General features: G+C 40.1%; 1 long non-coding RNA gene across 1 annotated transcript in view; it reads left to right on the top strand.

The window, feature by feature from the left end:
• The window catches only part of LOC122176397, an 89,226-nt gene that overhangs the window by 914 nt on the left and 64,612 nt on the right, over nt 1–23,700 (top strand). The window lies entirely within an intron of this gene.

The raw sequence follows: 23,700 nt of genomic DNA, 5'->3' as shown, positions 1-23,700 counted from the left end.
TTTTTTTTTTTTTTTTTTTTTTTCTGAATGAGGAGAATATTGCTTGTAAGACATGCACAAGAAGCGTGTGCCCATGGAGGGGATCCTTTTGAGAGAGAAACAGGTTCAAGATGGGCACACGGATTCTTGATGTAATGATGCTTCATGGATGGCGATCCTGCCCAGCAAGTTGGAAACTAATGGTCAGGAGCTGGGGCTGTAGGACTGGTGTGTGTTTGTGTCAGGTAAGCAGAGACAAGCCTATTGCCTTCAGTTCAACTCCTTGAAGGCATCACACGGTGGTACCCCGATCAGACGTCTGCTTACCTCTGGTTCAGCAGCTTGCAGCTTGGTTGCTTCAATAACTAAAGGATGCGCACCAAGGCTGCAGGGCAACTCGGCTGTCCAAACGTGATGAAACTCCATTCTGGAGTCCAAATGGTTTTGTGTTTGCATGGCTTATATGTATCAAGAGTACAGGAGAGGTGTTTTTAGCTAGTAGTAAAATGGTTTACTCTTAACAGCAGTGAAATAAAGATGAGAGATGAAAAGCTTTTCAATACTATGCTAATATCACTGATTATATTTGATAGAGGCTAGGAAGAAGATAATATGGCTCTTTCATTTAGGATTTGTCTCATTAGGACTGTGACTGCCCCAGAAATCCTAAGAAATTTGTTATTTGGTCTGGCATGTATAAGGAGACTATTAAAACTGATAGGAGCTTGCTTAATTAAAACAAGTTATCAGTGCAGTTTTATGGCCTTCGTTACTGCAGTGTGACTGCATTCTCTCCCTGTGTACAAAAGCAGAAAGATGATCATCTTCTTTCACTTGATCTGTAGTTGATATTTACCAGCTTTCGTGGGATTATCAGGCGAGTCTGCACCAAGCTGTAGCTCTGCATCTTGCTGTAGCAGGGTATTGGTTGCCTGTTGTTTTTTTTTTTTCTGGCAGCCAGTTCTGTGAAGGTTCAATTTTGCATCTGCTTCCCTGGGACATGGGTGAGCCAGCAGTGGAGCCTGCAGCGGAACGTGGGCTAAGGCATGGTGGGGGGGTGAAAGGAGATCTGCTATGCAAAGCTTTGAAAGTCAGCAAACTGACCTAGAACTGAGCTGTGTATTAGTAAAGAGCAGTTTTTTGCATTGCTGAGCAGGTAGGTTGCTGAATTGGGAATGAGCCAGAGCGTCCTCAGGGTCTGGCAGCCAGTGATAGTCTGGTTTGCATGTTGCACACGTGGTGCCCAGAATGGCCGCATTTGCATTTAGTGAGCTGCAGAGGGTAGAGTGAGCTCCCCATGAGGTGGGCTGGATATTCAAAATAGCTATTTTTTTCTTTTCCAGCAGTAACCCCTAGGATCTGAAACAATGTTTGATATGTTCTTTGCGGTATTGGACCAAAAAGTAGACAAATGCTTTAAGGAGCAGCTAAAAACAATACTTTTTTCTCCTCATATTTCAATATGTGCTTTATATATCGAGAAGGAAATAATTTAAGATTTGGTAATACTCTTTGGCTTCTGGCTTTTTGGCTTGTAAAATAGTGAGGTTCATCCTATGCTGTGTAATTGACATTCTTACAAACTGAATGTAACTCCAAGTTTGGGTCATTGGTTTCCTGCCCTATGGTATTTACACTGATTTAGTAGCGCTTTTATGGCGACTTTAAGCACGGGGAAGTGATCGGGTTAGCAGCAATTTGTTTCAGCTGTCTGTACCTGAACTTTCCTTGGGAAGTTTCATTAGCAAACCATCACGGTTTAAAAATAGAACTTGACAGAACCTCGTCGCCTTTAATTATGTAATACAACGCATCAAGAAGCTTTTCATTTTATGTTACAATTACTTCAAAACAATTCAAACCATTGCTTTTCCATCGTGAGGAGAATTCTGCGCTGCTTTTATTGGAAATAATCAATCTCTGAAGCTCTGCATGTAGATAACCTGCAGTGCTCCTGTTCTTACACTTAGCTCCTAAATGAGTTCTGTGTTGTTGCTCTGTGCTTTTGCAGCAGTGAAGAGCAGACTGGAGCAGCTGGAGGAGGTGCAGAGCTGTGGATGCACTGCATGACATGGGTGATTTCTCGCTCCCAGGAGCTAACAGCAGGGTGCTTTGCAACACCCAGATCCATTAGCATTCTGTAGAGGAGAAGATAGTTTCTCTCCACCCACGCTAAAAAGAAATGTAAGTTCTTGATAGGTGTTGTCATCTGGACTGCTGTCTCTGTGGAAACAGTATCAGTAATCCCACCGAAATGTGTTGATGCTTTAAGCATAAAAGAAATAGAAAACCATTTATTTATTCCTATATAACTCTAGTGACATGCTAGCAGTCTCTTTAGTAACTGGGTTATGAAGATTTTTCTGTTGGCTTGTTAAATGAACTGTGCTTGGAAACCAGAATTCACTTGCTGAGTTGCCTGTTTGGAAATGTGAAGTATTTATTTTGGGGGCCAGATTAATATTTTCCTTCTGAGAATGTGTGTTTTAAGCGTACCTGTGTGTGTTTGTATACACTGAGTCACAGAAGGGCTGAGATTGGAGGCAGCTCAGGATCCCACTGCCTCAGCAGAGCTCTGCAGAGCAGGGCCCAGCCCCACAGACAAATGGCTCTGGGAGAGCTCCAAGGAGGAGACCCCACAGTCTCTGGGCAGCCTGTCAAAGGCTCTAGCACAGCAGTGCTGCCTGACGGGCAGAGGGAAGTGCCCTGTGCTGGAACCTTCTTACTTTGAAGTTCAGGTGCAGCTTTATATGCAGTTCCGTTTCTCTAAAACCTATTGGTACTCTGAGTAGTTCAGAATTTAACACCTGGATTTTTCATCTCTTCTTCCAGTAATGCTTCTTTCAGCCCTGTCCTAACTGCAAATGTGATTCTGTATTTGTTATGCCATTGTTTCTTCTCGGACTCTGAGTAAAATAGTAAGGCAGACACATGAAACAAACCCATTACTTGCACAGATATACTGATTTTTATTGTTACTGTTTTTTTTTTAAGTTAATAAACGACAGTCATCTTATAAGGTTATATTTAGGCATCTGGGCAATATGGTAGAACAGAACTGAACTGTTGAGGAAAATCCACAGCCATGAGAAACAGCAGTAACATTGACAAACCAGTCAAATAACCCTCAGAAAGGTTGCAGCTGAAGGACACCACTGCTGGATAGGTAGATGAAGATATATTCTTCAACTCAAGAAGGAAACAGAGGATGCATTGTTGTATGGGATGATTAGATGACTGACTAATGAGCCTTGAGGTGCAAGGAAATTGGCTACAAAAGCAATTAAATAAGTCCCTGATGTACTTATACAGAGTACACTAGAACTAAACTCTTACTATGCTTAGTTTTCTTCATAGTATACCACTAAATGTTTGTAAACATACCTAAAAGTAAGTTAGAGATATCAATGTTCGTCATTTTAATGTCAAAGCGGATCAGGCAGTGTTACTTGGGGCCAATCTGGGTAAGTCTTATGCCAATTCTGATAACGTGAAAGGTACAAGGATCTCACCTGTTTTTGCACTGGCTCGGGGGACTTGCAAGAGAAAACGAACAGAAAGATTTGACCCGAGCTTCCTGCTTGGAGTGTACATTCAAGTTTTTTGGGGGGTTAAAAGCATTGAATGTGTAGATCCATCCAGTGAAATTTGGTTGTTTGATCGTTCTGGGCAAGCCTGTCAAGATAAGGCAGTAATTGCAATGTTGAAGTGTACTTAATATTTTAGGAACAAAGTTAGGATTACTGAAAATATTGCTAGAGGTGACCTTCAGCTTCTTCCCTTTCCCCCAGTATACCCTTAGCAGCCCATTTCGGTGTAGATGTGTCACCAGTTCCTTTTTTTTCTGATAAACATGTGCAACTAAATGGGGCTTGTTTAATAAAAAGATGATTTGCAATCCTCAATTGTGGCTGTAACTGTGTACTGAGGGGACAAGCTAGGTGTTTGAAGTGGTTTATCTCCTTTGTAACCAGCTGGAGGCGAAGGTGTGTGTGTGTGTGTGTGTTTCCAAGAACTAGCAGGTAGTGCTGGATGAAGATAACTGTACTGACAGAAAATCATGTTTGGTCTATAAAGACAACGTTAAATTAATCATGTATTCATTTCTGATTTACCTCATTAAATCAAAGAGTCTTCTGCACTTGGACTTCACAATATGTACTGCTGAAACCCTAAAATGCCACAAGTCCTATTTCCGTAAGAGTTCTGCATTGCTGATCTGTAAGAGCTTTATTATGAAGTGACTTATCTGGCTTGAGAGACAGAAGTGGAATTGGTGCATCCGAAATGAATGAATAATATATAAGGACTGATACTAGTTTTGCCTCATCAATTGGCCTTACTATTTAGCCCTAAGCAAAAGCAAGAAACAACAACAAAAGATTGTTGAGGTGGAAAGGTAAATATTTAATATTAGCCTCCGTGCAGTACATTCTCCTTTTGTTGTATTCATGAAAATATGTTTTGGAGCTGAAGGAAAATGTCACTTGGATTACAGCAGTGGCTAAAAGCATGTTTTTGAGGCATCCAAGTGCTAGACTTCATTCAAAGGCATGGGAGAAAATTCCTGGATTTAGGAAGTCCTAAAATCCTCACTGTTCTCATCCTTTTTCAGTTAGCCATGATGAGTCTCATTTTGGTTTTCATTTGGGAGTTGGCTGTCAACCCCTTCTTTCTTTCCTGCTCACAATGAGGTAGATAGGCAGGCAGCAATAAGATTGGTGGCTTCCCAGTGGCATTTTTCTCTCTCTCCACTACGCTTCCTTGTTCTGCTGGTAGCCTTGGCAAGAGATGCCATGTAAAATTCTAAAGATGTAGCATGGTTTCATTGACTTTCTTGGAACGCTACTGCCTGTGTAAAGAACCAGCTTTTGGTAGCTTTTTCTTGAGATAGAGTTTATCAAGAGCTCTATGCAGGCATTGTAGGTAGGAATGATGAAAGAAATAAGCACGGAGATAAAGAAGATTTTGTAAATCAACTTTTTTCTACTTTTTTGCTGGATCCATGCCTAAACTTCTTAAGAAAGCCTACTTACAGTGGATTGTGTGAGAAGGTAAAAGAGATGGAAAAGTAAGGATGCTAGAGGATATGTCCTGGTACAGTCTGCGTTTTGCTCTTGTATATGGCTTCTTTGCTCATAAGCAAAGTTTTGCAAGTTAACGTGATGACTTCCTCTATGTGGAAAAGATTGCTGTTGTGGATCAATTGACAAATAACAGAACTCACAATTAATTAACATGTTTTAATCTTTAAACAATACTCAAAGGCCCAGCAGAAGGTGAAGTGAATACGACATTGGAAAATACGTACCTTCCATCTCTCCTATTTAGGCTTATATAAAATCAAAGTAACTGTAAGGAGTGTACTCTTGTATTCTGTAAGTTATCAGTGGATGGATTTGAAGGACAACTTTGTATTCCTTTTTTTTATTCAAGTGTTTACTGAATAGAGGTTGTTGGTGTGCATGCGTATATATGTAGAACTGCTCACAAAACCTGGTATTGTTCTTGAGAATAAAATGTGTGTCTTGCAAGGCACAAGTTTGAGATGTTTTCAAGAAAACTGGCATTGAGATGAGACAAATGTAGGTACAGGGCACTGCTTGTTAGACACAGTTCAGAGCTGCTCACTCCTATTGAAATGCTTTCCCCTCTGATATTTTGTTTGCATTAAGGTACTTTTTGTCACAATTAGAAATGCGTCAGCGTGGTATGGTAACTGTTGTCTGAATAGTGTGTTTCATAAATGGAGTTGACTTGGAGGTCGTTTTTCCCCTCTTGAAGGACAGTTAACTGTAATTTTAAAACAGAGAAGTGCCCTGTATGGCACAATAACCTGATGATCAGAATAAATGATTGTTTGATGTGCAGCAGATTTAAAACTTTAACTACTTTCCTTTGTGTTTACTGCTGTAGAACTACTTAGTTCTCGGGGTGGGCTGATTCTCCCAATCTCTGATATGAATTGTGCTGTTTCCCTGCACTATTCATTGTTTTAGTAGTGAGCACTATTCTGGAGCTGCACGAAGCAAGCTTAGGTGGCAAATTTCCACTTTGAACAATAGATGAAAATTACTAAAAATGGAAATGTTTCTATGATTGATTTTAAAAATAAATACAATGGGGCATATGGTATGCTATAATATTTATTTCTTAAATTTTTTGGTATTTTCTTAGCTAAGGATCCAGATCTCCTTAAACAAGCCTAGGGTTAATAATAAGTTACTTTAAGAGCTGCTGCATTTTAATATGTTTGCATGTTTTCTGTTTGTGCTCAGCTGGGAGGAAAGATCTAGGTAACTTTCCAGGAGGTCAGGTAGGTGGGTTGAGGCACAGCCAGAACTACAGCACTGGGTTGCTCAGAAGGCACTTGGATGCTCTTGGGTGTTGTTGTTTATATATGCCCAAATGGAAGAAGTAAGTGTGATGTTTGCAGTCCTTGTTCCTAGTGTGGCCTGCTAGTGTTCAGTTTGAATATTTGGGCAGGGATGGAAGGAGCAGGTTTTGTTAACTTTCTGATGGGGGGGGGGAAAAAAAAACAAATCAAACCTAAATCTTAATTCTTCATAGAGAGGCCCTAAATGATGCAGTCTGGTAGCAGAGGTGGTACATTTCCTTCCTCTTGTTGAAGATGTGCTAGCTTTGGTGGGTTGTTCTTTGTTTTCTTTTATATGGTAGATGTTGGGAGGTTTGGATCACTCCTCGTAGGGCAGATTTTTGATCTCTGTCCCAGGGATAAAGCCGTGTGTCTGAAGGTTTTATTCTGAACAAAGAGATGGAAACTAGAGTGTAGTACTCTAAGGCAGTAGCATTTTCTGTGGTATCTGTCTTGTCTTTTGCAATTAATCTTGGTCATAGCTTTCTTTTCTCCTTGCCATGTAGGATGCTGCAAAAAGAAAGAGGTGCCACAGAGTTCTCCCCAGAGTAGCCTGCTAGCCTGCTTTTAAGAGCTGTCTCATGAAAGACTGCTGGTACTTTGTTTTTTCTTCCAGTCAGGTGGAGAAGGGAATTCAGCTTGGGCTTCCTGTTTGCTGAATGAGTGCACTTACCCTTGTTGAGGTACAGGTGTTCCTCTGGGACTGTTGAGTTTTGAAAGCTCCAAAGAATCCTTGGACTCTTCAACTGGAGAAAAATGTGGATCAGAGAATGGGAGGCTGTAGGAGCATTGGAGTATCTCTGCAAACTCACAAACGGGAGTGCAGTAGGCAAATACATGGTGAGGATAGATATATCTAAGTCATCCTATTTACATATATTTCCATAGCTGCTATTTAGCATATTGTCGACAAAATATTGGAAAAAAAGTCGTGTGACTTGTTTAATTTTCTTACAGTTAGAATATGTATAAATTCTATATGAATGAGCATGTGAATACTGAATATTCTTTTATTTTTCCTCCAATTTATGTTGTTGAAATGTAAGGAAGAGGACAGATTGAGTTCAGACTTTAAGGGGGAAAAAAAAACAAAAAACTGTTGAAGTAAACAAGTTGAAATAGAGGTGAAAGACATAGAAAAGCTACGTTTTCCCTAATAGATGTTAATGGTTTCTAAAGCTTCCTAATTCCTTTTTGACTCGCTCATCTGTAGCAGTTGTATAAATCACTTCTAATGATGCAGTAGTACTGAAGAACGCTGTTGTGCCTCTGCAATGTGTCATTATTACTTTGAAGGAGAGGGGGAAAACACCTGTATTGTTTGGCCTATATAAAGGATATTTAAGAAAAGGATTGAAACCAAATGAGAGGGAAACTTAAACCTTTGCCACAGATGTTTCCTTTCTAAAGAAAGGAAATTGTAAATTGTAGTTGTGCAAAGTGAACTAAATGGAACATCTGTGAGTTCTTGTTTTCATTCTTTAAGACTTGATTCTTTTTATTTCTGCTTCTCTTAGAGATGCATATTTGCCTTGATCCTGCTTCCATTGCCTGGATACTTCAGTGATGCTGAGCTCAGCCCCCTCGTGAGAAGAGAAAAAACTGATCTCAGTACACTCTAAACATGACTGGATTCTGCAGGTTGGGCAGCACATGCTGCGTAAACATCAGCAGAGTCCAAATGTCAGTGTGAGGTGATGATGTGCAGACAACCTGTGTTCTGTTTGTAGTAAATGAGAGGAAAGGAAGAACTGTAGAAGAAAGGCCATTATGATTTATTTTTATCATGTACAATAAGTGAACCTTTAGCAGTGGATACTCAGGTTTGTACTGAAGCTTCTGAAACCTGCAGCTCAGAAAGAGTTTATAGTGACTGAATTTGGTACTTCATTGTTTTGATTCTAAAATACTTGGTGGTATTAGAATAATTTGTGTTATTCTTGAATGATTATAGCAGAGCCTACAGGTGTCTGTGCACACTTCGATGCATCTGCAGCACTGCACAGCCTGTCTTTGTCCTTAGTTGATTTGGATGTGGTGTTTCCTCCTGGGTGAACTCCTGAAGGCATGGGAGTATATCCCATAGAACATTGATGTTGCTCTCCGTGCTGTAGGCAGCCAGCTCCATTGGCCTGACCTGGGGGTTTGCAGTGCTGACCTTGCAATGCAATATACGTTCTTTCTTTAGTAACAAAATGTGTTTTCCCAACACATGCTGAATTTTAAAAAGCTATCGAACATCACTTCTAGGTGGAGTAATTGAGATATTGCACAGCTGTTTTTGAAGGGTCTAGAACAGACCCTTGACCTCTGAATACAGGCGTGAGGCTCGCACCCAGCCAGCAGGAGGGATGTGCTGCATCAGTCATGTCTGGCTGCACTGTCTCATTTCCATCTGGGGATCCCATCCAAGGCAGGAGTCATCACTGTTAATATTCAGCTGCTGTCTGGTTACATTAGCCACTTGGGAAATTTGTTTCATGGTTCCATCTTGCTGATTTTCTTCACAGTGGATAAAGGATGCTGTCACGTATTTATGCCTTGTCTTTGAGCAGTTGAGGTCTGTGCAGTGACCGTAAAGGTACTGAATTTAAACCTTGTTAATCACAGTGTTTGTTGTCCATATGGTTCTGCTTTGTACAGATTTATTAAATGTCACTTCCTAGATTCTCTTAGTTCTAATGTAGAACAACTTTAACATTGCGTTTTAGAACAAAACATACAAACTTAAACTGATTATTATTATTTTTAGCTTTTATGTTTTTTCCCCTTGATTTTGCTTCTGGAGGTTGCAAAGTGATCATGAACAATGCTGGCATAGTGACAGTGAAGCTGAGCCAGAATCTGGGCCTGCATGGTTTGGGTTTTTTTTTTTTTTTTTGTTTTTTTTTTTCCCCTCAAACAAGGGCACTATCTTTTTGGCATCACTTCATAATACTAATTTGACTTGTAGGGAGCAGTCCTAAGTCATGAAAGAAGAGATGGCTGAGTCCCATTAGACAGGATATGTATTTTTAGGATATAATGTTACGCAGCTGGGAGTAGAATTAGGTTTTTTTTCCTGTTACTCAATCTTGTAAAATATTTAACAGCCAGTCAAGTCTTAGAAACTCCCTTTACACGTTGATCTTTAAGTAATACAATAGGCTATTTCAATCAATTTGACATAACACTTGTTATAATCTTTTAGTGCAAAATCAGTACTTCACTCCTATCTAAATTGAATAGTCTGTTCTTAATATATTGCACGTGTTGCATTTTGAGCAAGTTTGAGTTCTAGCGAGATAATTGTCCTGCTTCTGCTGGAATAGCTGAGTTTTCTTTGTAGCTGCTGTCACGGTGCTGTGTTTCGGATTTAGGTGTGTTGTCAACATCTATTCTCATCCTATATGTAGCTGTTGCAGAGTAGCACAGTCAGGGACTTCTCTGCTGCCTCACCAGCGAGGAGCTGGGGACATGTGGATAGCAAGGACAGCTGACCCTGACCACCGAAGGGATGTCCCATACCAAAGAGTGTGTATGCTCAGTGGTAAAACTGAGGGAGCTTGGCTGAGGTGGTTGCTGCTGCTCTGCGTCACTTGTGTTCTCCCTCTTCTGTCTCCAGTCCTCTTCCCCTCCATCCCAGTGGGGTTGGGAATGACCACACAGCCACATACTGCTGAGCTGCCACAACGTTATGGTACTTGGGTCGCTGGTTTGGGTTCAGACACACACATGCCCATGCTCATGTTTGCTGCTGGTCTGTATTAAAGAAGGGGTTGCTGAACAGCCTCACTCTAATGCATATCCCCCTCCAGTTTTTGGAAAATGGTGTATTGTCAGTGAGCAGCAGGGAACCTTACATCGCCACAGCTAGCATCGTACCTACTCTGTGGAAAAAACTGACTTCATCTTTTGTTATTGATCCATCAGCTTTCATGCAAGCACTAAATTAATCCTTAAAAAATAATTAGCTCCAGTGTCCTGGCAAAATTCCAAGTAGGCAATTACATTCTGCCTACTTAAAAAATACCCCCTGCAGTTACAATTGGGTAAGTTGCAGTGACAGATGATTGTGGGTTTTGTGATAGGTTGTGTGGCTTTTCATTCCTGTGAAGTCTGCTGTAATGCTGCATGTATATTGACTTGAAAGAACCTACTGACCAAGGGAGCTTATTAGAAAGACAAAGAAAAGTATCTGATAAAATATTTGTCTAATGCTGTGAAGACAAAAGAGGAAAGATGTAGGTGGTCCTGGTGAATTTCAGAATTTGGAAGGCATTATTTGTAAATTGGCTTTAGGAACATATGTTTATAATTATACATAACAGAAAGCAAAACTGAATGGTGCTTGTCTTGTATCACTGCAAATTATGGAGCCAGGACTGAAGTTTCAGAATAGCAGAAAAATTGGGAAGATGCTGGTTTTGTTTGGCTGTTGTACTTTGGATATGGAATAGGCCTTGTATTGATTTATGTTCCCCTTTCCAAGTATGGTGAAACACTGAAGATTATAGCTTGCAAGGGCAGCTCAGATGGTTACTGTATGTTCAGGGATTCGGTTATTGCCTATTTATTTCTCTTTTTCAGTTCTTATTTTTGCTGTCTTAAATTGATACAGTTTCCAGACAGAAGGATTTTAAGGGTAGTTCTATGGCATTACACTGTTTTTGTCCTGAATGTTATTTAGGAAGTGATCAGAACAGTTGTTCTATAATTCTGATATGGCTCTGCCATACACAAATCCTTAAAAAAAGCAAACACTGAGAAGTGCACATCTGGTAGTTCTGCCCCAACTTGTTTTACTTATTGTGTTTTGTCTATTCCTTTTTCTCAGGGGAATACATGCATTTAAACTACTAAGTGGCTCAGTGTCCTTGGTGTGGTTCTGCTGGGGGTTGCCACTGAGAGTATTGGGGTGATTTTGTTTCCTATGGCTGGCCCATGGATGGGAAGCACCTAATGAACAGTCAGCAGGGCTGAGTTGTTGATGAAATTGCGCTGCAATCAGGTGTTGATAAACCCTATTGCATCCATCAAGTTTGTCATCAATCTGTTTTCCATAGCTGCACTTAAGGTACAAAGAGAAGAAAAAATGGAATGATGAATATCTTAACAATTCCTTCCCTTCTTCTCGAAATGAAACTGTCTGATGTCTCATTGTGGTAATATCAGAGCAGCTTTTTTTTTTTTTTTTTGAGAAAAGTAGAATCTCTTATTTTAGTAACTTCAGAGTACATCGTATCACTAAGCAGTTTCTTCTTGCAATCAACAAATCAGCTGTTTTCTCCCTGTAAATGCATTTTGCCAAGGCAGAGTATGTGATACTAGCTTTGAAAGCAGGCATCCATGGTATTTCTCAGTCTTTCACTTAAAGTAATACCTGTTCCTTTTTCAATAGTATGTGTTTCACATTGTAGCTGACTTGGACTCTGGGTTTTGAGGATTGACACAAGAAGGTGTTGATTGGTAGATGCTGAAAATTCTTTATTCTTGATTTTCAAGGACCATCATCCTTTATAGGTGCTAACGATGGATCCATTCCCATCTTTCTCAATAAGTGTTTTTACAGCACAATAATAGCAATTCTGTGTATTTCGACAGTGGCTTCTGCTACTTTACTGGTTTTTCTTTAGAAGACAGAGGGGATCTTATTAATGTTTATAAATACCTTAAGTGTGGGAGTCTAAGGGATGTGGCCAACCTCTTTTCAGTGGTTTGTGGGAACAGAACAAGGGGGAATGGCCATAAACTTGAGCGTAAGAAGTTCTACACCGACTTGAGAAGAAACTTCTTCACAGGGAGGGTGACAAAGCACTGGAGCAGGCTGACCAGAGAGGGTGTGGAGCCACCTTCTCTGGAGATATTCAAGATCTTCCTGGATTCCTACCTGTGTAACCTGCTGTAGGGGCCTGCTCTGACAAGCGGGTTGGATTTGATCTCTAGAGGTTCATTCCAACCCCTACAATTCTGTGATTGTCATTACTGGGGTATCCCTGAAGCACTGCCTTTTGCAGTGACGGTTGTGAAAGTGGGCTCTGCTTGCCATACCATTTCTTCTGTAGGTGAACTTGAAGTAAATGTGAAGACCTGCTTTTGCATTCTGATGTACCAAGACACATACCTACTGTAGAATCTGTAAAATACTGTAGTACTGGGTGTATAATTCAGAAGAAACGTGGTTATATTGCTGCTGTACTACATACTCTTTCCTGGCAAGATTTTTTTTCTGCCTGCTGTTATTACAAAACTTCTTCAAGCTCAGTTTCAGATCTAGGAAAGAACTTGCTCAGCATGGAACAGCTATTCCAGTGCCATGGGTTTTCCAAAAGCTTTGCTTCTCTTGAGCATAAGGGCTAAGGTTCAAAATCTAAGTCCTAAAGCGATGCACTAATTGCACTAGACCTGTTGAGTACCTGGGGCATCATTGCCACATGGAAACAAGGGGTTGACTTTTAACTGAAAGAACACAAGGCAGGGAATATCAATTAGCAGAGTGAACTACATATGACTAGTGACTAATGGTGAATGCTAACTAGAAATTCTAACTTCTGTGTAGACATCCACCTGCAGAGATGGATAAAATTCATGATAGATTTTAAGACAACTTTGCTTAGAAGAGGATTAAAGCTCTGGGCACTGATGTTTGATTTTTCTTTTTATTTATGTTAGTATAAATTTACGGTACTGCCACTGAAACAGCAAAGTCGCTATTGGTGTGAAACTGGAGAGAGTGAGAAGAAACCTCTGCAGTTGGAGAATTTTTTGGTAAACCTTTCTGGAGAAATCATGGGAGTTGCTTACATAATGGAAGCATCCTATAATTTTTACTGTGCCTTTTCCCTTGTTGCCACACATTTCTGCTACCATGGTAACCCATCATGAATTGTTCATAGTAAGTGACCTTGTCATTCCTTTTATATATGCCATGAGTTATTGTGCAGAAGGTATTTATAGAATTAGGAAGGTGATAGTGACTGCCTGAAGACAAGCAGGTTATGTTTCATTTATTTTTTATTTTCTTTTTTAAAGTAGAATAAGGGGCTAAAAACCATAAGAGGAAAATGCTCACGTTTGTCTGCAGAATAGCTTTTGGTATTATTCAGATAGGGACAGATACAGCTACTAAGTCATGAAGTAGCTGGATGGGAAGCGGTTAGGTCAGCCTCCTGTATGCATTTCTCAGCTGACATTCTTCTGGCCCGGTCATAAATATATTTAGATTTACTTTTCCATACCTAGTACTTCTGTGAAGTAACAGAATAGCCAGCATTTCTGTTTAGCTATGTCTAAAAGACTGCATTGATGCATGTATGCTAATTTGAAATAAAAAAGACATTGTCTTCTCAACCATTTAGAATGCAGAAGTTAGTCCTTAATCTTTTTGTTCTCACATTTCATAAAGTTAAGATTAAACTAACAAAAACAACAAAAAGCTTTGTAATCATTTTATGTAGGCTGATATTAAACACAGAACAAGTAAGCTTGACAGGAGAGGAAAAAAATAGCAGCAAAATCAACACTATTTTACTCCCAAAATATAGAACGCATCAACTCCAGAAAAGAGAACTTAGTGATCGTGTACAGCCTAAAATAAGAACACTGAATATAATTCAAAGTCTGTTAACTTGGAACATATTAGTTTGGTGGCTTAAGCTTTGCAGTTTTCATCATGATGCTTAACTTTCTAGTTGTTATGCTGTGTAGGAGATAAATGAATAATACTAGCTCAGTTAGGAAAAGAATATGAAGAGCTTCTGATGGCCAAGGAAAACTTCTTGGCCATTTTGTGCATTCAAGAAGAAAATGACTTTTGTGCGCAATAATGGTATTCTCTACCTTGTTATTTTGTTCCTATTATTTGAATGTTGGGGAAGATGTGGATAAAATCTTTAGAATTCAGTTTGCAGTTGTGATACAAGGATGAAATTTGTGTTTGCCATATAGCTGTAATTGTGGTGCACCTGGATATCAGAGCTGTGCCCACGCTTTCCCTGAGTGAAGTAGGAGCCCTGCTGCTGATCTGTGTGCAGAGCAGTCAAGGTGTCTGAGCCCCAACCCCCTGCCCAGCAAAACTTCACTGCTGCAAGGACTCTTCAGGTATAGAATTGGATCAGTCTCATGGAGCTCCTACTGTGTGCAGATCAGTTTATAGATGTTACCTGTAGATGTCAGGTGTGTTGGTTAGTCCCTTGGGCAGAGCACGTGTGTTCTCAGAAACCTCTGTATGTCACAGAATGGCCAGGGTTGGATCATGAATCTCCAAACCCCTGCCACATGCAGGGCCACCACCCTCCCCATTTAATACCAGCCCAGGCTGCCCAGGGCCCCATCCAACCTGGCCTTGAACACCTCTAGGGATGGACGGGGCATTCACAGCCTATCTGGGCAGCTGTTCCAGCACCTCACCACTCTCTTTGTCAAGAACTTCCCCCTGACATTCAACCTAGATCTTCACTCCCTCAACTCCAAACCATTTCCCCTTGTTCTGCTGTTATCTACCCTTTTCAGGAGTTGATTCCCCTCCTGTTTGTACGCTCCCTTTAGGTACTGCAGGCTGCAATGAGGTCACCCCGCAGCCTTCTTTTCTCCAGGCTGAACAAGCCCAGGTCCCTCAGCCTGTCTTCATAGTGGAGGTGCTCCAGTCCCTGATCATCTTTGTGGCTCCTCTGGATCCTTCTCCAACAGCTCCTTGCCCTTTCTTGTCCTAGGGACTCCAGACCTGGACACAGTACTGCAGATGGGGCCTCAGAAGAGCAGAGCAGAGAGGGACAATCGCCTCCCTGTCCCTGCTGGCCACCCCTCTTCTGATGGAGCCCAGGATCCCATTTGCTTTCCGAGCTACAAGAGCACACTGCTGGCTCATGTTCAGCTTCTCATCCATCAAGATCCCCAGGTCCTTCTCTGCAGGGCTGCTCTCAAGGACCATTCCTTCCAGTCTGTATGGATGCCTGGGATTCCTCTGGCCCAAGTGCCAAACCTTGCACTTTGCTGTGTTGAACCTCATTAGGTTCACTCGGGCCCACCTTTCAATTCTGAGGTCCCTCTGAATGGGATCCCTTCCTTCCAGCATGTCAACCATACCACTCAGCTTGGTGTCACCAGCAAACTCGCTGAGGGTGCAAGTGATTCACTGTGTAGGGTTTACTGTGCTGTACAAAGATGCTTCTAAATAGTCTCTAAAAGCTGCTTTTGCAGATGCAGGAACAGTCATGTGGGGCAGTTAAGGTGATTGAGAGATGTTGTGTGGGCTGCTTAAGATAGTGCATAGGAATGAGTCATTCGGGTGCTGGAGTGGTCCCTGTTGGACCACTGACTGAGTGGATTGAAGGAATTCAGCAAAACAGTGACTCAGGGAGCCTTACCTGATCCAACCCCAGATGTCACTGCAGAGTCCCTAATGATGCCCAGAGGGGCAGCAACTGACTGTTGTGTTCCAGGGATTCAGTTTCCCACACGAACATTATACAAAAAGATCCCAGGAGTGTCTTTGTGGCAACGGAAATGGGTTTATTTCCTTATAGCAGCCAGCAGGAGTTTTTCGATCAATTAATGATGTCATAAGACATTTGTTATGCCTTTGAAATTAGCTATTAATAACAGAATGTGTATACACAAGAAAAAAAAAACAAGCAAGAACGCAGAAGAGATTGCCTTAGGAATTTTGCATGCTAAGCATCAAGTGCTCAGTTGGACTAAATGATAAAGTAGTACAGCACAGTCATTTAAACTGTCATTTCTTTAATGGCTGGGAATGGTAATCTCATGGGGGGATAGTCTAATATGACCCATTTATTATTCTCTTCCAGTGTTTTTTCTCATTGTCCTAGGTATGTTATAATTAGACTAAGCTGACCAGCCTGAAACTCAATAAATATATAAACATTTTTCTTGAATGTAGTTTCACTTAATTAGCCATCAAGCTGGTCTAACTTTATGCAAATACTGCTGAGCTTATATTTAGAATGTCAGATTACTCTGTTTTGGTGCTTCCAGAACTCATTTCTTCCTTGATATCCGGCCTGTGGGTGGGCATATTGTTATGGAAGCTAAACAAGTACTGGATCTTTGGAGAGAATGGTCCAACTTTGTAAGACTTGCTTATGTGGGATTGGGGACAGGTGACAGAAACCAGGTGCTTCTGGGTAAATGCAGGGTCCTCCAGAATGCTTTAAAATTATTTTAAGTTTTTACTTTGGAAGACTTGTTTGACATTAATTATCTGTGGATTACACAAGTGCTCTGAATTCCCTATATAATCTTTCCTTGTTGCCTTGCTTATCTCAGGTACACTTCTGGTTTCTGTGAGTCTCCAGTATAGCATAATGAACCTGAATGTGTAGGTAGCACATGAAAAACATGGTTCATTTTGTCTGTTTGCTGAAGGTCAACCCAGATTTAGACATGATCAGACAAATATATGTATATTTAAGGAAAAGGAACTGCATATATTTAAGGAACTAATGAATGGTTTACATATGTGCTGTATCTTATGAATGGATTAAGTAGAAAATTATCACTGCTTTCCAGTGTATGTGATCCCCTGTGTTCTGTACTGCAGGCTTTGAATATTGAGGTCTACCGTAGAAGGTTTTCCATCCATTCCTAAGAATGCAACATGCTCATATTTAGTTTATCTTTTCCAAACTCAACTCCTCAAAATGGAATTGTTTGTATGGGTTATCTGGAAAGGCACCCAGCACAAGGCTCTGTTCGCTATTCTCCTATTGCATGTTCAGAAGGTGCACTGAGGTGCACAATGACTGAGGACTCTAAAGCGATGGGGAAACCCAAGTACCTTACTGCATACGAACTTAAAAAACAAAAACCAACCAACCAAACAAAACCCCCTATATTAATGCTCTAAATCCATGCTGAAGATGTCTGTGATCATTGCTGTATGCTCACCTTTTTGATAGTTGGCTTTGTGTGAATGCTGATTAACTGTAAATAATTTCAGTTTTGGAGAACGGTACTTTATCGTGGTTATTAAAAGAAACTTGTGAGTTTTCTAACGCTGGAGTGTCTCAGTTCTCTTCCACTCATTTGACTTCTATTATAATCTGTAAGCCAAGTATTAGTAATGTTCTGTACAAGCAGATACTCTGGCACAGGTTCATTCAAATTCCAGCTCTGGACTTATAAATAGGAAATGAAGCTTAAGAGTCCCTCCAGAGATTTCTAAGAGAATATACAATACGGTTTAACCTGTCAGACCAGAGGATGACACTGCTGTTCCACACTGATAAAGGTGTTTGAGAATGAAATTTCACTCCTAAAAATTATGGTTTAACTGCAAGACCTTCAGCTACTTAAAATGTTGTTTCTGAATTAGTTGCTGGAGAGGGCAGCTGTGAAGCCTTGCATAGCACTGCATGCAAACTCTGTTCTGCAATGATAGTGCATTCCCATTTGCTGTAGTGGTGATACTGAAATGGAAGCACAAAGGCTCATTTTTTCATTGCATGGTACATTATATTCTACTTTATTTAGTTACAGGGAAAAAAATTGTCCAATAAATGATATTGCTTCTATGTACAAATCTCCTTTTCTTCCTTCCTTCCTTGGCCCCTATTGAAAGAAAAACTACATCAGAATTCAGTCAACACAACAAATGTTATCTAAAATCAGTGGTGAGGTTTTATTTTGTCATTGTAGAACTTTAACAACAGCAAGTGACTTCAAGAAATAGTGTAAGAAATATATACTAGTTTTTTTTTTCTTCTGAAACATTTATTTTTAATTGCTATGTGAAGGCTTGGGGCAGCAGACAAGCATTTGGGTGTTGTTTTCTTATCTTGAGATAACTTACATTTTCTTAGGCATTTATCTGGGGAATCACTAGACCTGTTCTAAATAATTTGTGAAATGCTGTTTCTATTTCAAGCTATGAAACTTTTGTGACTATTTTCTTCAAAAAATATCTCTGGAGAATGCTTTTAAGAAACTGGGAATTTAATTGTGGGTGCCTGCTCTGAACTTTAACAAGATTCCCATTTTTTTGCTTGGGAGTTGTGTTTCCTATCATAGCAGTGTACAGGATGAGGTAATTAAAACACAGTAGAATTTCCCCAAGTAATGTGGGTGATTACACCATACTGAGGTAAGGAAATATTAGCAGGCCTTTCTGCATAGTGATTTGAGTCTTATTTTCTGTTCTTTCTTTCTTTCTGACTACTCTGTTTCCTGCTCCAGAAGTCACTATCTGCAGTAAGAACCTTCATTTTTCCCGAGTTAACTCCATGATTAAAAGTTCTCTGGAATTATTTTATTTCCCCCTCCCGCACAGAGGAAGCTGAGCCCTGTTTTCTAACAACTGGAACTGCTGGCTTTCAGACAGTAGTTCAAAATACCTTCAGGGATGTTATTCGGCAGTCTTTGAGGCAGCTCCTAAAATACTTAATGCTTTTGAAAGTCAAATTAAAGGTTTGTTTCATTTAAGTTGTATTGCTAGATGAGATTAAATTAAGTGCCCTACTTGCACATAGCAATCTGTATGAAATGTTTTTTTGATCGCCTTCATGCATATCTGAAATGCACCTCCAATTTCTTTCCAGTATCTTGGCTTATTCAGCTTTTTACCGTAATGGTTCATTAGCCTCTTAGGTTTTTTCTTCAGAGTTGCAGTCAATTTTCCATCTCTGCTCTTTTACATTAAATCACTTTGATTCCCCTAAACGTAGTTAAATGTAGTAATGGGGGAGAGCAAGCAAGAGTCATGGAAAGAAGAGTTATGTGGTATGTATGCATCATCTCTGTTTCCAAGCATACTTTCAGTATTGCAAAAGCTTTCCCCCTGGCTGCAATGCTGCTGAATTTATCAAGTATTCCCAATTCTTAAAGAATGATTTAAGTATATGTTACTGCTGTCTCTTGTTGGTGCTTATTTATTTTGAGATCATTGGGAGTTCGTATAGGCAGAACCTCAGCGTTTACCTCACTGGAGCACGTTGCAGTGTTCAACTCTAAATCACTTTGAAATGCCAATAGTCACTCATTCAAACACGTCACCAAATGCACGTAACTGAGATTGAAAAATAGCTGTTCTGTGACACGAAGATCAGTAAAGCCTGCTTTCTAGGCCTTTGCTGCTTTGTGGCTGTTGTTTTTGGCTCTGCTTGCAGGTGCAGATAGTTTACATTTCTTTGAACCATGTTTGTAAGCGGGCTGAGATTTTTGTGGTCAGCTTCCATCCACAGTAAATTCAAGGGAGAAATTGAAGCCCGCTGAGCTCTGCTTTTCTCTTTGGCTTCAAACAGCTGAAGTTCTGTATTGTCTCCAATGTCCCTGTGCTGTGATCCCAAAGATGAGGCTGTGAAGGGGTCACTGCCAGCACTGCTCCCTGGAGTGGCCACAAACCCCAAGCAGAGCACTGGGGGCTGCTTAGGTGGAAATGAATTCCCTTCTGGCCAGAGCAGCAACTTAGGAAGGGGTTTTTAAAGAGATCCAGTGCCTTTTCTTGGAAGAGTAATTTGCTTTCTATGTGTACAATTTTACCATTATCATTTCAGAGTCTGTGATTTTGGTAATTTTGTCTGAAAGACTTTTGTATTCAAGAGACTCAGGGATCCACTGGTGTTACCTAGCTGGGCAAAGCAAGAATGAGCAAAATTATTATTTTTTTTTTTTTTTTAATTTTAAAACTATCTTCTATTTTAACAAGTTTACCAGTTAAATGGGGTGACTGATTATTTCAAAAAAAATCTCTATTAAAAACAACATAAATGTATAAGGATATTGCTGACCTCTTAATTAACCACCTCCATAAAATCTGTTATTAATTCTGCTCTGGAAAGTTTTAATAGCATTATGCTGAAATGCACTTTAATGAGAAGCAAGGCTTATTTCTGCTAACTGATATGTAATTTTTCTAATACTTTCTTGACAACTCTATTTTTAAACTAGCAAGCAGCTCTAGGCTATAGGACTTTTGCACCTTTGCAGAACCAGCTGATCCATACCCCTGAGAGATGCAGGACATATTTGTTTGCAGGATCTTTGGTGTGGGAGATGTGACTGAATACTAGATATGCAATAATACAAATCCCAGGAGTTAAAGGCAGCAAATTGTTTAGAAGGGTGATAGAATGTTTTCTGTATTTCATGACGTGTTTTCTTGGCCGTCTATGGCAGCAGAAAATAATTTACTTGTAGCATATCCTACCATGAAACGCTGGCTGCTGAGATCTGGAATAATTTATTTCTTATAGCTTGAGGGTTTGCCAGAAGGATATTTTTCCTCTGCTGAAGTAGTCTGGTTAATTACTGGTAGCCTGCTGCATTTCATTGTTTGTCTCAGATTAGTAAAAACTGGAGTTCAATTCGCAGTCTTGCTTTCGTTACTTGCAGTATGTATTTTGTATGGCTGATTGTCTTGCAATTACTTAATCATCAGTGTTAGTAAGAGTAGAACAAGTTACACTCCACGTTAGCGTATAACCGTAAAATTGGTTCCTATTTTTTTAAAATGTCTTCTTAAGTATCTCTTTCAAAGTGTAAGGAAAACCACAGTGGTGTTGGTTTACGGAGAAACCTTTGAGAAGCCAACAGCTTCCTTTGTGCACAGTGACAAGCAAATCTTCGGGTTTGGGAAAGTGCTTACTGATACTTCCAAGTTAATCACTATCTTGTTCTCTTCTTTTTAGTGTTAGTGCAGTGTTATAAAAACACACGCACAAAAAATGTAACTGATAGGAAGCCAATTCTTTTGCTGTTAAGTTTAATCTGCATCTCTTTAATTTCTATTCCTTTGATGGATCAGTTTTCAGAACTGTGAATCATAAAGATGAAGAGATGACAGTTGAATAGGACACAAAAGAATGTATTGCTGTTGAAATTAAATAATCATTTTTATGGAAACTTCCTCTACAATAGGAAATGGAGATGAATGAGCGCAGAATCTTTTTTTATTAACAAATTAACTTTCTAGTCTGTCCATATTAGTCAGCTTTTCACAGGAGGCAACAGTTAAATAGTTTCTAATCTGTCTTCATGATGTCTCTACAGGTCATTTAGGGAAAAATACTGAAATACGAAATTTAAATCCTTCCCATATTTTTTTTGTCAAGAAAAAATAGATACCCTCTGCCCATTCTTTCTTCTTCAAAAATAGAAAAGTGTGCAAATTGGAGTTCATGAGAGAGAAAAATATAGGAATGATTAAAACCATAGTAGCGCTTCTCAGGTTTTTCATAGTAATGTTTATTTTGGGAGGAGACGTTGAATGGAAAATGTTGAAGTTAAAAACTAGACAGGAGTTGAAATATGCTGAAAACAATTCAAGGAAGAAGTGTGATTACTGAATGCTAAAGTAATGTACAGGTATGCTTTGCCTTTAGCCTCTGACGTTGTAAAAAGTCTTCATTTATTTTACGTACCTGAGAAGTTGCCTAGGCAATCCACAAAGGTACGAATCTGGATTCAAAATAGCTTTTCCTATTTGGTAAGTAGATGCATATACTTTTCAATCGGCCATATCACCTTGCTTTTAGCAAGCATTTGTTGTTTCTGATTGTCTGGGAAGTGTTCTACGAGCACATAATAAAAAAGAGTTCCCTTTTGAAAAAGCTTTCGAGCAGGTTACAGAAAGAGGCCCAGTGATGCATGAGGCCATGTTGCATGAAGCAGAAAAATTTGAGTGCTGATATTAGTATGCTGGTAACCTTGCTTAGCGTGTGAGGGAGTTTTGGGTGTTTTGTCCTAGAGATAGCACAGCTGTGTGATTTGAAAGCAGTCAGAGGAGGCGAATATCCAATTCTTTAAATCTCTCTTCTGTATCCAGCTAGGCAACATGGAGTAGGTGCGTGGTCTTTTGTAAATGCTTTCTTTTGAGAATGCAACCAGCAGGAGACAGAAGCTGACACTGCCTGTTGCAGAGCAGAGTTCACCTCTTTGTAACGATCAGAAAGGAAGCCCAGGGTGAGGGTCAGCCAAAAATAATTCCTTTTTGCTGTCCTTTGGAGCCACAACAGAGAGCCAGGTGCAGAAGATGGTTATGTTTTAAGGAACTTAGTTCTGTGGAAAAGTTTATGCTTTCTAAGTAACTGACAAAAAGAAAAGAATAAATACAGCATCAAATGCCACGTTGAAATTTTCAACGGAGCGAAGGAAGAAATTAATAGAATTTAGTGGTATACATATGAGTAATTGTTGATACTTTTGCACCACTGTGAAGGAGTGATATCCATGCTCAGGGTTTTCATTACCTAGAATTGTAAGAGGATGTTGTTAATTGATTTGAACTTAAATCTCCGGTGTACACCTCAATTTCTGACTAATTGCTACACAGTGCTACACAAAGCTCTGCTGCTCAATTTGATGAATGAGGGAGCGTGTCAAGCTCAGAGTTCAGCAGGTGCCATCCCCTCAGGCTGGAGGCAGCAAGGACAGGAGCAGTTTTCCCTGAGGTAGGACTATGTGAAAGACCTGGTTGTCTTGTAGGTGAATCTGTTTTCCCACAATAATCCTTGTGGGACCGGGATGGTGGAAGTACTCATGGAGCAGAACACAGAGGTGAGATCCTTGAAGAGCTTATTCTGAAGGACTTGGGAGAAGGAGGGAGAACGTGAAGTGGTCTGCGAGGGCACAACATGCTTGATTGCAAGTAAGAGGCCTTTGTGCAGGGCAAGTTGGAATGTTAGGAATCTGAAGCTGAGAGATTGTGAGCAGGGGAATTTGAGTGTAGACAGGATGCTCTCGGACACCAGTGCTCAAATCTAAGAGATGAAATTCTCTTCCTACACAAAGGTGCCTATCCTGCTAGCCAGTGCTGGAAGCCTGGTGCAATTGAATTACTCTTCAGTGATTTTCAGCGCAATAAAGATTTATTTCATTTCCAAGAGGAATAGCTCAGAATAACTGTGTGTCCTATTCTGTTAAAACTGTCTGAGCAAGGCATAATACTGGGTCATGATGGATTGAGAAGGAGACAGAGTGACTCTATCCTATGAAAGAAGTGCAGTTGCAGAAAATGGGCAGATGATTGGCTCGTTCACTTCATTTCCCTCAGTATTTACCATACTCCTGGAGAAGCTGCAGTGTCTCTTGATTACATTGTCCAATGAGGGAAAGTTTGGCACTGTGGAAGGTTGCTTTGCCAAGTGTGTGGGGGTTGTTGCCATGTTCTTCCCTAGGAAGAGACTTGAAGAAAGACAGACATCATCTTTGAAATTATGTCTGTGAAGACTTGTACAGAGTAGGTAAAAGCCATTTGCAAACATTGACTGTTATGAGTGCAAGGAAAATGGAGGCCAGCAGGGTTGTTCAGAGCAGGACATGGTGTCCAGCAGGAATTGCAGAATTTTGATTATGCTTCTCTTTTCGTGATGCCTTGTTTTGTGCAATCTGTATCCTGTCACTGAAGGGGC

Source organism: Lagopus leucura, unplaced genomic scaffold (genome assembly GCF_019238085.1).
Source record: "Lagopus leucura isolate 7727_CA_CO unplaced genomic scaffold, USGS_WTPT01 Super-Scaffold_760, whole genome shotgun sequence".
Lineage (NCBI taxonomy): Eukaryota > Metazoa > Chordata > Aves > Galliformes > Phasianidae > Lagopus > Lagopus leucura.
This window is presented reverse-complemented; position numbering and strand designations above follow the sequence as displayed.